This window comes from Heloderma suspectum, chromosome 4 (assembly GCF_057233095.1).
Source record: "Heloderma suspectum isolate Gila_16-S chromosome 4, 16-S_ref, whole genome shotgun sequence".
NCBI lineage: Eukaryota > Metazoa > Chordata > Lepidosauria > Squamata > Helodermatidae > Heloderma > Heloderma suspectum.
This window is the reverse complement of record NC_139461.1, coordinates 91821314-91835595: the sequence shown is the minus strand read 5'-3', so window position 1 is coordinate 91835595 and position 14282 is coordinate 91821314. Positions and strand designations below refer to the sequence as shown.

Genomic DNA, 14282 nt, shown 5'->3' with positions numbered 1-14282 from the left:
CCGAGAGCTCTATGTGAAAAGATCCCTCTGGTATGCGTCCAGTTTACATGTATGTGATATGCACCTACACGTAAAACAAAGCATACTTCATAGAATCGTAGAGCCACAGAATCATGGGGTTGGAAGGGGCCTACAAAGCCATCGAGTCCAACTCCCTGCTCAAATTAAGGTGTCCAAGTCAGAGCATCCCTGGCAGATGGCTGTCCAGCCTCGTCTTGAATGCACTCATTCATAACATCAGGGATGCGGACTGTCCATCTCCCTATGAGGGAAGCTGTTCTTGTTTGGCTGGGATTCTGGGGAGGCATTCTTGTTGCGGTCAACAGTAAGCAAACACAGAGATCATTGTGTACAATGATCTAGATTTAAGAAATTATATCTGTGGACTTGAACCAAGGAATTGTAACCTATTTTTTAGAAAGAACTTTATATACAAACAGAACAGATCAAGACAAAACACAGAAACAATTCAACAATTCAAAAACAATGTTGGGCTGGCTGGCTGTGGCTGCAGGCCTCAGCTCGTAGGAGGAGGATGGCTTTCCCACTCCAGGGCCTCCACCCTCCTTCGAAGGTCGTCACCTGTGTGTAGAAAGAAAGAGAAGAATAAAGCACAATGGTAATATGCATCTTGCAGGCAGAGTTGTTAGCTCAGGTCAGGTGCCATTCTGTAGTACTACTTACAGGTCCTCCTGAGCACCCGGACGTCTCTTATCAGACGCGTCAGGATCACAAGAGGAGGGGCTTCATCTGTGGAAGAAGGGTGGCCTTCCTCCACAGATGCTGCTCCTCTTGTTGCTGGCTCTTCCTCTTCCTCCTCCTCCTCCTCTTCCTCCTCCTCCTCTGTCATCTCCCTCTCCGTGGCCCTCAGTGCCTCCTCCACCAGCAAGGCACGATGCGCAGCTGTGGGATGTCACAGTAACAGAATGAATGCCTTTATATATGTGGTGAGTGAACAAAACCACAGTCACTGAACTGTCTATCACCATCCCCACTACCATAAGGACCACTGATTCTGTCCTCCCACCACAAGGTCTAATGATGAGGGGATAATTAGGGAGGCAGATTATACAGTACTGACAGTTTTGGTGTGATGGGGACTGTTGGACTTCTGTAAACATGCACAGGATTGCACTTCTAGTCACCCCACTTCTACATTTGCAATGCCATGGTATCTGTTCATTCTAGTGATGCATTGCATAAATGCCACCTTTTTTCCTAGCGCAAGGAACCCAAGGCGGCTCACATTAGCCTCTTCCTCTCCATTTAATGCTCACAACAACAACACTGAGGTAGGCTGGGGCTTTCTGACTGGGCCAAAGTCACCCAGCGAGCTTCCATGGCTGAGTGGACTATACCCAGATCTCCAAGGTCTCAGATGAACACTTGCTCATGAGTTGACTGGTGAGCCAATGTCTTGGTAGAAAGTGGGGTGGGTGGGGTGCAAAAATTCAGCAATCACTACATGAAGAAGGAAGACGACACCGAGAGGCTGGCCCTGTTGCTGCTGGGCTGGTGCCAGTCCCCCTGTGTGCACTGCGGAGACTGGCAGCAGCAGCATTTCCTTGGAAATAGACAGTGTGTCAGTGTGTAATATGAGTTGTAGTAGCCAGGCCCGCATAATCCTATGCATGTGGTTGTACAGGGAAAAACAACGCAGTTCCCAGCATCCCTTCTTCAACCAGCCAAAGTGGCTGGAAGATGATGGGACCTTTTTCTGTCCAAGTTCAGCAAGCATAGGACTGCAGGCTAAAAATGTCAGGATTTGTTTGTTTCTCCATGAGAGAGACCACAAAGAGATAGCTATTAGGGATGGTGGAGAATTTCTCCCCGAAACTTCGGGGGGCCGAGCGCCAACATGTTCGGCCCCCCGAACAAGTTTCGGGGAAAAATCCTCCGCCCTCCCGCCCCCCGCCCCCCCCCCGGGACGGGACTTACCTTCGCCGAATGTCCCTCCCGGCGGCGGGTCCGGCTGGCGGTTTGGCGGGTGTTCGTGCGGGGCGGGAGCGGCAGCCGGTCTTTCGACCGGCTGCCGCCGCCACCATTCCAAGAAAAGAAAAAAACAACAACGCCCCAGTGATAGGCTACGTGACGATTAACGTAGCCTATCATGGCTAGATTTGCAAAGTCAGCCGTGATAGGCTACGTAAATCGTCACGTAGCCTATCATGGGTGACTTTAAAAAAAAAAAAAAAGCGCATACGGATAATGGCGGCCCCCATAGGGAGCCGCCATTCCCGTTCCTTATTTGGTCGCTGTAGTCTACGTAAAGATTTACGTACACTACAGCGACCAAATAAGGAACGCGAATGGCGGCTCCCTATGGGGGCCGCCATTAGCGTACGCGCTTTTTTTTTTTAAGTCACCCGTGATGGGCTACGTGACGATTAATGTAGCCTATCATGGCTGACTTTGCAGATCTAGCCGTGATAGGCTACGTTAATCGTCACGTAGCCTATCACGGGGGCTTTTTTTTTTTTAAACTTTCGAGTTCGCGGCCAGGCGAGGCGGGAAGCCTCCACCCCGGCCTGAACTTGGCGGGGGGAGCAGCGAAGAGCCTCCCCCCCACCGCGAACAAGCTTCGACGAAAGGTAAGTGACTTTCGTCCACCCCTAGATAGCTTCATTTTCGGTACACATCCTTGTCTTCATATTTAGTTGAGCTTGATGATGGGATAATTATAACTTACCAGGCATATACCTCTGCAAAAATGGGGGCCGGCCTGCTTGGACCCACACTCTGCGGATGCGCCAGTAGTAGGCGGGGGGGTTGGACAGCGGTGCCCTCCGCTCAGCAGCAGCAATCCCCTCTCTGACGAAGGACTGCTTGAGCGCCTTCCATTTGGACCTCAATTGTCCAACTGTGCGATAGTGGCCCGCTCGCTCCATCCTCCTCTTTATCTGGGCCCAATAAAGTTCATTGCAGCAGGAGGAGCTGCCAAACAGCACTGCCACCGCCTCGCTGCGCTTAATGTTGCTGAGGAGGGCCTTGGTCTCCTCATGGTCCCACCTCCTGCCACGCACTGGTGCAGACATTTCGCAATTTGCACACACAAACAAACACACACCAAGACAGCCACGTGCACAACCACCACTTAACTACACACACACAGACCAAACTGTACAAAAACACCACAATGCACAACTACACACACACACACAGACCAGACAAAACCACAACAATGAACAAACAACAGGAAATCCAATAATAAGCAAGCACCACCACTAACACACCACCACCACCACGACAGAACTCCACCCACAAATCCCCACGCGGACGCAAGCGCAAATGCAGACGACATTCAGGAAGTTAGCAGGAAGTTGACGACAGATTTTGCAGAAGCGGAGCTGCAGCCCCGTTTCTTTTTTATTGTGACTGTGTGAGGCGGTTAGGTTAACAACAAGACCAGTAAACGCGAGGATCATTAAGCACAAATTAATAAAATCCCTGTCCCTGTCCCTGTCCGAAAAAAGAAGACAGCGGGGGAGTGCACAGAAGGCGGGAAAGTGGGAAACATATTTCAGGCAGCAACGAAAAATACGTAAATAATTACGAGAATAGTGGAAAAGTTCTGGCCAAGGCAATCCACCTTCCGAGAGTACGGCGGAAGCAACGGGGGGATTCCCCCCTATGGAGGAAATCACAACGTAATATTTACAATTACAATATTTTACAATAACGTTGTCCTTATTTTTGCTGTGGTCTACGTAAAGATTTACGGAGACTACGGGGGTCAAATAAGGGCAACGCAAATAAATTTGTCCTTATTTTCGCCGTGGTCTCCGTAAAGATTTACGGAGACTACGGGGGTCAAATAAGGGCAACATAAATAAAGTTGTCCTTATTTTCGCCGTGGTCTACGTAAACATTTACAGAGACTACGGGGGTCAAATAAGGAACGCAAATGGCAGTGCCCCATGGGCGCCGCCATTTGCTTACGCGCTTTTTTTTTTTTCCCCCAAAGTCACCCGTGATAGGCTACGTAACGTAATTTACATAGCCTATCACGGCCACGTGGTCTTTTTTTTTTTTCTCCCTTTCGTAGTTCGCGGCCCGGCGAGGCGGGAAGCTTCCCCCCCGGCCTGAATTTCGGCCGGGCGAGGCGGGAAGCCTCCCCCCCTTCACCTGAACTTCGGAAGCGCCTCCCCCCCACTGCGAAAAAAGCTGCCAGACCGGGTAAGTGACTTTCGTACATCCCTAACCCCTGCTCTTTGCTGTCATAGGCTACGTAAGTATTTATGTAGCCTATCATGGCCTAATGCAAGCACGCAAATGGCGGCCGCTATGACGGCTGCCATTTGTGTAGGTTGTCAGAGAATTCCACCACGGATTCCAGTGAGGCCAGATTCTTTAGAATCTGGCCCCCTGGAATCCGTGGTGGAACAGCCTCCTGCCCCCCACCCTCCCACAAAATCCCCCCATGACGGAACTTACCTGGGGCTGATGCAGCGGCAGCGGCAGCAGCTCCGATGGCAGTGGCAGCAGCGGCGGCTGGTCTCCTGGCCAGCTGTGGCTGCCATTTGTGTCCTTGCAGCCGTGATAGGCTATGTAAGTATTTACATAGCCTATCACGGCAAAGAGCAGGGACACAAACGGCATAGTGGCTGCCATTTGCGTCCCTGCTTTTTGCCATGATAGGCTACATAAATACTTACATAGCCTATCACGGCTGCTTGCCAGGACACAAATGGCGGCAGCTACGACGGCCGCCATTTGCGGCTGCAGCAGCCTGGCTGCGGCCGGAACTCCAGCTGTGGATGGCCCCGGCCTGCAGCTCTGAGGAGCTGCCGTGGAGGGGAGCCAGCCAGGGAAGATTCTGTGGGGAGGGACGGAGCACCTTCCCCCCACCACGGATGCCCCTGTGCGGAGCCAGGTAAGGGATTCGTACATCCCTACATTTGTGGCTGCAGCAGGCCGGCAGCGGCCGGAAGATGAGCCGGAGCTGCCACCGCATCTGCCGCCGTCGCATTCACCATCACATTTACCACCGCATCCACTGCTGCTGCATCTGCCATCAGGTAGGTCCATCCCGGGGGGGGGGATTTCGCAGGGTGGCGGGGGGAGGCCGTTCCGCCACAGACTCTGGGGGGCTGGATTCCAAAGATTCCGGCCTCACTGGAGCCCATGGCAGATTTCTCCAACATCCCTAGTAATCACCAGGCTCCATAGGTGTTGACATGTTTATGAACAGATTATCTAGCTTCCTGGCAGGGCCCTTAATGTAGGCCTAGAACAGGATTTTTCCTAGTTCAAAGGAAGAGAGGAAGGTAGGAGGCAGAAGCTGGGTTCTGCTTAAAGCAGGGGTTGGCAATGTGTAGCCCTCCAGATGTTTGGCCAACAACTCCCATGATCCCTCACTATTGGCTACACTGCCTATAGTTGTAGGCCAAAACATCTGGAGGCCACAAGTTGCCCACCACTGACTTAAGGGGACATTGTATAGTTAATTCATGGTGCCTGAACTCAACGCAGTGCTCACAATTTTTGTGTGTGGGCATGTTTTTAAATGTAAACCTCCCCCCACACACACACACCCCTGAAGATTCCTTAAGTACACTTAGGGGGCAATCCTATGGCCACTAGACAATCTAGATGGCCATAGGATTTTTTAGTTCCTGGAAATCCGACTTCCCACTCCCTCCTGCTCCACCTCGTGGGTGGCGGAGTTTGTCCCCAGCTCTGCGCTCATAAGAGCAGTGTGGAGCAGGTGAGAAGGGGGCATTACTGGGGGTGGGAAGGGGAGGAGACCACATAAGTGCTGTTACGATGCTTCCTATGTTCTGTCCATCCTTCCCCCCTCCGCTCCAATGCTCCCTGGCTAGACAGCCAAAATTGGCTGTCTAGCCACAAATGCAGGTTGTCTGGAGCACGGAGGAGAGAACCCCCTCTATGCTCTGCCCACCCTTTATTGGATAGTTGGCCACCTCCAAGTTCGTTGGCAGCTGACTATCCCCATAGGATTGCACCCTTAAGAAAAGATACATATAATAAAATAGTCAAGGTTAAAGAGTCAAAATACTGCACCATTGCCTTTCCCCCCAGATTATCAACTTTCAGTTTGATTCTGTCTCTCATTTATTTTTATTTATTTATTCAGTACATTTTTATCTTACTGTTCTTCCATTGTGGAACTCAAGGTGGTGTGCATAGGGTTCCTAGGCAATCTCCCATCTCTTACCTATATTTGTTATATTTTGCCTCATACTGTTTTATATACTTCTAATTACCCAACAGCAGAACTGGTTCACCTGCAATGAACATTCAGCTCAAGCTGCTTTGGGCTTCATTTCAATGGAGAAGAAGCTCCATCAGCAAACACCTGGCTTTCTTGTAGGAAACAGGATATAGCCATTTTACATATTGCTTGCACTATACTCACTAATGGAATCATAGAGAATATAGAGCTACACAATTTCAGTGAGAAAGGAGAATCACTGCTTTTGTTTTAATGGCTTTTTAATTACATTTTTAAAGAAAAATAAACCAAAAGCAAAGCTGACAAATCAGTTTACGCCAGATAATATTTCTGAAGGTGTGTTTGCTTTATGCTGCCTATAAAACAGTTAGTTTTTACAGCTTTCAGTACTTGACAGATGATAATGTGCCTACTATGACCATGAAAAAAGGTACGGTACTGGTGATGCATGGTAAAGATGCAGTACTAACCTCACCATGATGTGAATTCTGTTTTAGTCCTGTATTCACATTTGGAGTGGCCACTTATGCATCACCAAAAAAGAGAAATACATCACTAAAAAAATAGGTTAAAAGAAGGAACAGATTCGCATAAAATTTGCACATGCAAATTTATATGTATAGATGCAAATTTGTAAATAATTACTATAATTTAAATAAAAATACAGGACGTTTCACCATATTGAGGAAGACTGTGATAAGGTGACCTCTGTTCATGCTCAGCATCCTGTCCAGGTGCTTTTACTGGGCAACTTTTAGGCCCTTGTCTCCCTTCTTATGGGGCTTTAACTATAAACTGGACTTGGACCAGACAGCTCTTCAAACAGAGGATGCCTCCAAATAGAGGATTGTCCTATGTAAAGCAAGACACATGGATACCCTATTTACATAGCAGCCTATTTAGTCAATGAGGAAGGAAACAGCAGTTGTAGCTACCACTGAAAAGCTGGTGGCCCAGGAATCCCTCACACTGAATGGGTTTCTGGCAAAACAGGTGACTATTTGTTGTGCCTTCTCTCTCCAAGGTGAAGGGGCCATAAAAACCAAGGATGACTCACCACAAGAGCAGGGGGAGGTGATAAAGGTGTGTAGAGGAAACAGGTTTCAGGAGCTGCCTCACACTTCTCAAATGAATTCTCATATTACAAAACTCGCCATTACTTTCTCCAAGTGCAATATGTCCTCTCCTTGGCCTGGCTTTGTTGCTATAAATACACAGCATGTTATCTTCTGAACGGAGGAGGAAAGCACATTTTTTCCCCCACAGTGCAGTTCTGAAGACTTTGATACTGTTGTGATGAGGGCTGTATAAGAACTTGAATAAAATACAGTAACAGTCACTGAGTAGCTTGGTATTAACCTGTGGGTTGTTTTTTGTTTGCAAAGCTATTGCTAGATTATGGCACAGTTCCCTAACTGAAAAGGCAACTCTGAGATTCTTTCTTTCCTATCTGCAGTGCAGGGGAAAAAATGGTTTCTGTTACTAAAATCACCAGCAGAAAGTTACTTGCTGTTTTATGCTCTTCCAATAATAAAGCGATGAGGATTTTGTTTGTATTAGACCACACATGGGCAGCTTGTAGTCTGCTGCAGGCCACATGACCCCATGGAGGCCTTCTGGGGGGATTACAGAGTGTGCCCACCCCCTGCCAAATCCACTTATGCTGCCTGTTCTTCCCAACCCAGCATGTAAGGGAAGTGAGCTACTCGTGGAGAAAAAGAGCTCTCTGTTTCTCCACTCTCAGGGGAAGTGGCTAACTGATGTGTTCAATGTCAGGGGCAGAGTTTCTCGGTGTGGCCCCACTCACATGTTGCCCGAAGAACTTTCCATACTGCCTGAATAGAGCTTGTGTGAATGTGAGAGCTTATATGAACAGAGAGAGGAGGTATTAATAGGAGAGTGTGGATGGGAGGAACATGTGGAAATGGGAGCAGATGGATGGATGGATGAGTGTGTGTGTGTGTATGGATGGACAGATGAGTGTAAAAGAGAGAATGAGAAGCGAATACATGCTTGAGGTTTGTTCTACCTTCCTGAGATGGTATGAGCTTGAAAGACAGAGGAAGAGCAAATGACTGGATGATGGATAGATGAAGGGGAGAGAAAAGCCCAGAGAGCTTCGGCTATTGGGCGGTATAGAAATTAATTAATTAAATAAATAAATGCGGTGACTCCACCACTGGATTTGGCCTCAACTACCACCAGTATGTAGCTGCCAACCAATTTCCCCCAAGGCAATGTGGCCTGCCTCGATTCCAGACTGAAAAGCATTAAAAAAAAGTGGATCTCTCCAAATTAGGTGGGCAGAAAGTAGAAGATAGCAAACAAGTTTCAGTGTATGTGAATGTGATGTGATGCACATTGGCCCACAAGATCCCAGCTTCACATATGCATTGATGGGATCTGAAATGGTTGTAGCAGTCCAGCAAAGAGTTCTTAGGGTCATGGAGGACAGCTCAATGAAAATTCCAATTCAGTTTGTAGCAGTGAATAAAAAACAACAACAGGCAAATTTGATGTTAGGGATTAATAAGAAAGGGATTGAAAATGTCATTAAATAAATCTACAGTGCAGCCATATTTGCAGTATTACATACTGTTCTGGTCACTTCATCTTGAGACATATGTTTCAGAGATGGAAAAGATGCAGAAAAGGGCAATCAAAATGATCAAGGCATTAGGGCATCATTATCTTCTAAGGAAAATCTAAATCTTTGGGGGCTTTTAGGATAGAAAAAAAGACAAGGATAGAGGGCATGGAAGAGATTTATAAATTCATGAATAATATGGAGAAAGTACATACACTTCTCTCTCTCCCTCTCATACCAGTAGAATAGAAAATGGCTGATGCATTTATGCCCTGCTTGTGAGTTTTCAGAAGCTTCCGATAGCCACTGTTAGCTAGCTGGACTAGATATATAAGGGCTAAACAGCCAGTAGGGACTTCCAGATATTGATGAACTCCCTCACAGTTGGCCAGGCTGGCTGGGACTTATAGGAATTGGAATCCAACATCATCTGGAAGGCCAATGGTTCCCCAGCTCTCAGAAGACCCTTTCTCTGATGCGGTTCTCATGTTCTTATGAAGCTGTGGCTATTAGGACATGGACAGGACACAGCTACCTATTGATGCAAGTCACCAGTTATCATAACTACCTTTAGACAGGGTGGGCTGTAAACCTTAATAAACAGGAATTTCAGGGTAGTTTGAGATTAAAGACTTTACTGAATGTCCTGATATTAGCATCCATTCTCTGTTTACTTGCCTTTCAGTCCTCCTTCAGTGTCGATTCCTTCTACCTTTCCTTTCATTCACTTACAAAGTGACAGCTTTGAAATCTCTAGCTTTAATAAGTGAGTTATAAAAAGCAAACTTATGACTGTCGTAATCATTCTTCTAAATTATTTCTCCTTCCCTCTCCCCATGTACTCTCCACAGCAGAATTATTATAACATGGGAATTCAGAACTCCACAAGGTAACAAGAGCCAATAATGTGTAGTTGCAAAAGTTCCTTTTGTTTGACAATTTTTCTGAAGACTGGAAGGATATATAAATATACAGCAGACAAATGGAATCCACAGGGACCCTTTTAAAATCTTTATGAATATTTGAAAGGGCATCTGGATCGGTGGCTACACAGGGCAATCAATTGCTATGAATTTTTATTTCCCTTTACATTCGATAAGAATGACATGACAGGTATGTCTTATCAGTAAGCTCCCCTTAAAGCAACATGAGATTTCATTATGAGGAGTCTAGGGGAATTTCAAAGGCAGATAAATAACTTCATTTAAAGGGAAGGAGGAGCTGGAAGTTAATTATTGTAGCCATCTGAAAATGAATGATTAGACAGTAAATAGTAATCTTTCAATCACTGTGTTTCTCTTTGAAGTTTGGGAAAAGAACACTTTATGGTTTGCTCTGGGGTCTGCTGAGCTGAATAGCAGAAGAAGGCTTTTTTTTACATGGAGTTGAGATCAGACTGGAAACTGAGGCCCTGAAGTAAAATAATGCTTTCTTACAACTCAGTGTATTGCTCTTCATATTTTTCTCCTCCTGAGACTTCATGATAATATTTGCTTGTCGCAAAATGTCTAGTTTCAAAATGTCTCACAGTTTTTTAAAAAAATTCTCCTATGTAGCTTCCAAATGCATCTGCTATTCTGAGTATCATTTAAGGGTGGATTACGATGGTCTATTTTCTGTGTTTCCCTGTTTCTTCCTAATTTGGATCAGGTTCAGTTCAGAGTTTTCATTAAAATCAACAAAAGTTTGTGTTCAGTTGGTCTGATATGGGTAATAATTTATTAGAAATAGTTGTGGAATGAGGAACATTCTTAAGTTCAAAGAGTTGGATTCAATATCCTTAAGATCATTTATAGCTAAATTCTATGTTGTTCTTAGTGGTGGAGATCCATACTACTTGCCACTAGAGATGGACGAAAGGGACTTACCTGATCCCGCAGCTTGCTTCACGGTGCGGGGGAGGCGCTTCGGTTCTCCCCCCGAAGTTCAGGCGAGGGGGGGAGGCGCCCCGCCTCGCCTGGCCGAAATTCAGGCCAGGGGGGAGGCGCCCCATCCCTCGCTGCCAAAATTCAGGCCGGGGAGGAGCGCTCTGTCTACCCGGCCGTGAAAAAAAAAGGAAAGTAAAAAAAAACAAAACACACACCCGTGATAGGCTACGTAACAATTTACGTAGCCTATCACGGCTAGATTTCCAAAGTCAGCCGTGATAGGCTATGTAAATCATCACGTAGCCTATCATGGATGACTTTGAAAAAAAAAAATGCGTATGCAAATGGCGGCGCCCATGGGGCGCCGCCATTTGCGTTCCTTAGTTTGGCACGTCTAGTCTACGTAAAGATGTACGTAGACTACGGCGAAAATAAGGGCAACGCAAATAGCGTTCCCTTATTTTCACTGTAGTCTACGTAAATCTTTACGTAGATTAGACGTGCCAAACTAAGGAACGCAAATGGCGGCGCCCCATGGGTGCCGCCATTTGTGTACGTGCTTTTTTTTTTTTTTCAAAGTCACCTGTGATAGGCTAAGGCTACGTGACGATTTACGTAGCCTATCACGGCTGACTTTGGAAATCTAGCCGTGATAGGCTACGTAAATCGTTACGTAGCCTATCACGGGTGTCTGTTGTTGTTTTTTTACTTTCCTTTTTTATTTTGTAATGGCGGCGGCAGCAGCCGGTCAGAAGACCAGCCGCCGCCGCCACCTCTGCCAAAACGCCGCTGAACCGCCGCTGGGACCCGCCACCAAGAGGGACATTCACATGAGGTAAGTCCCATACCGGGGGGGGGGGGGGCGGCGGAGAATTTCTCCACCAATTTCGGGGGTTATTAAAAAAACAACTCCCGGAGATTCATGGAGAAATTCTCCGCCATCCCTACTTGCCACATGATGTATGGACAGAGATTCCATACTTAAGAAATAGATAGGCATATGAGAGCCTTGGTAAAGTCATAGAAGAACAACTCTTGCTGCTGTGGAGGTATGCTTCTCAACAGAAGTTGGTGCAATAAAAATATCACTTTGTTTGAGTTCATATCTCTTTATAAGAAACTTTTGCTGAACCTGTTGCCTGCCCATTCATGTTTATTCCATGAGTATAGGGGTGGATGAAAGTCACTTACCTGTCCTCGAAGGCCGTTCGCGGTGGGGGGGAGCGCTTCGCTGCTCCCCCCGCGAAATTCAGGCCGGGGGGGAGGCTTCCCGCCTCGCCCGGCCGTAATTCAGGCCGGGGGGGGAGGCTTCCCGCCTCGCCCAGCCGAAATTCAGGCCGGGGAGGAGGCGCCTCGCCCGGCCGCGAATGCGAAAGTAAAAAAAAAAATGCCCCCTGATAGGCTACGTGACGATTCACGTACCCTATCACGGCTAGATCTGCAAAGTCAGCCGTGATAGGCTACGTGAATTGTCACGTAGCCTATCACGTGTGACTTAAAAAAAAAAAAAGCGCGTACGCGAATGGCGGCCCCCATAGGGAGCCGCCATTCGCGTTCCTTATTTAGTGGCTGTAGTCTACGTAAATGTTTACGTAGACTACGGCGAACATAAGGGCAACGCAAATAGCGTTGCCCTTATTTTCGCCGTAGTCTACGTAAACATTTACATAGACTACAGCCACCAAATAAGGAACGGGAATGGCGGCTCCCTATGGGGGCCGCCATTATCCATACACTCTTTTTTTTTTTTTTTTAAAGTCACCCGTGATAGGCTACGTGACGATTCACATAGCCTATCACGGCTGACTTTGCAAATCTAGCCGTGACAGGCTACATGAATCGTCACGTAGCCTATCAGGGGGCATTTTTTTTTTCTTTCATTACAATGGCGGCGGCGGCAGCCGGTCAAAAGACCGGCTGCCACTCCCGCCTCGCTCGAACACCTGCCGAACCGCCGGCTGGACCAGCCACCGGGAGGGACATTTGCAAAAGGTAAGTCCCGTCCCGGGGGGGTGCGGGGGGTGGGGGAGTGTGGAGGATTTCTCTCTGAAACTTGTTCGGGGGCCGAACGCGTTGGCGCTCGGCCCCCTGAAGTTTCGGGGAGAAATTCTCCGCCATCCCTATGAGTATGTGAAGAAATGCTATGTATAAAACATTTTGTTCTGTAAATACTCTATATGGCTTCTGAGAGGCTATAATGTAACTGCGTAGGCCTGAGGCCAAGTATTGTTACTGTGTTGAAGGCCTGTTTTAGTAGTACCTGGTTGATCACGTTCTGAAGGGGGAGAGAGAGACACTCACTTTGAATATTTAAAGATGGGGCATATATGTATGCCCTAGCCATGGGCTGCTAAGGTTTGCAGGTGCCGAGATAATGATAAGCCAGATGTAGGTTTGCTTACAAGGAGACTGTATTGAGTACTTACAGTACACAGGTGTACCCAATGGTTGGATCAAACAGTTTCTCTGAACCCAGAGCCATGGGGTACAATGGGTTTTATACCATACATGTTAGCAGTGAGGCAGCATGACAGCAGCAAGCATTAATTAGCGTTCATCTGCAACTTGCCCAGCATAGACTAACAATACTTGTTCAGAAGGAAAACTATCAGAACTTTCCCAGCACAGCCACCTGTAACTCGGCATAAACATAGCCTCACTTCTCAGGCACATCCTAGGCCCTGATAAGATACTAGCCCTCATTAGCATGGAATGTGCTGAGGCCACGCTATTGACCTTTGACTCATCTCACATGCTCAGAGGTCCACTAGCAAGGAAATTGCACTTATAATGAACGTAAGCCAAGCATTATGGATCTCTAGGCCCCTCTAAAACTACAAGTGACTTGGTTACAGGCCTGGGGCCATTACAATGAAACAGGTAAATTTGATTCTTATTGGCTAGGAGTCTAGCTAGGTGGAAAAGAGTGGTTGGGAAATACAGTAACTGTTCACAGTTAGGGATTCAGGGAGTTAGTTGTTAGCCAGTCAGGGAGAAGGTGTTTGGTGTTATAGAAGGACTAGGAGAAAGCTGAGGAGGAGGTGAATAGCTAAGGCATGAATATTAAACTATTCCTTTTCTGAGTGATAACCATATGTGGCTGGTGAAAATCTGTAGGGAGTAGATGGCTGTGTTAAGCCACAAGTTCTTGCCAGGAGAAGCTCACACTTTTACTTTGGCCTAAGGTAAAAGAAGTAATTAAGAGGCTTATATGAGCAACAATGTCTCTTGGGTCCTTAAAAAGTCTTAGCAAGCCATCGTTTTGAAAACCCTAAAGTAATATTGATATCCCCTTATGTACACAATACCCCTTTAATAAACCAACTTGTTTAAGTGTTCAACTTGTGTAGTGGAAATACAGAATACAATTGTTATTTCAAAAAGTTAGTGGTATACAACAATTGCTCCTTCTGTGCCTGGACTTCCGGTTGGGCCTGGGCTTTTAGTGATTAGCTATGTTTCTTTCTCCCAGAGTCAGTTATCAGTTTGAGACTGAACAACTCGAGAGGCTAGTAGTAGATAAGCCTCTGGCAAGATCTCAAGGTTAGCTGGGATGGAGTTATCTGTGCTGGATTACTGCCAAACATTCTTGGTAATTGAATACCGGGGATAGGGGTGGGGTTACTATGAG

At 46.9% G+C, this 14282-nt stretch overlaps 1 long non-coding RNA gene across 1 annotated transcript; it reads right to left on the bottom strand.

The window, feature by feature from the left end:
• Positions 1-416: 416 nt before the first annotated feature.
• Positions 417-7390, bottom strand: LOC146347144 (uncharacterized). The gene is made up of 3 exons (XR_014789852.1): positions 7254-7390; positions 685-903; positions 417-582 (listed from the first exon to the last, which is right to left on the bottom strand). It is a non-coding gene; the product is annotated as an uncharacterized LOC146347144 (long non-coding RNA).
• Positions 7391-14282: the final 6892 nt, after the last annotated feature.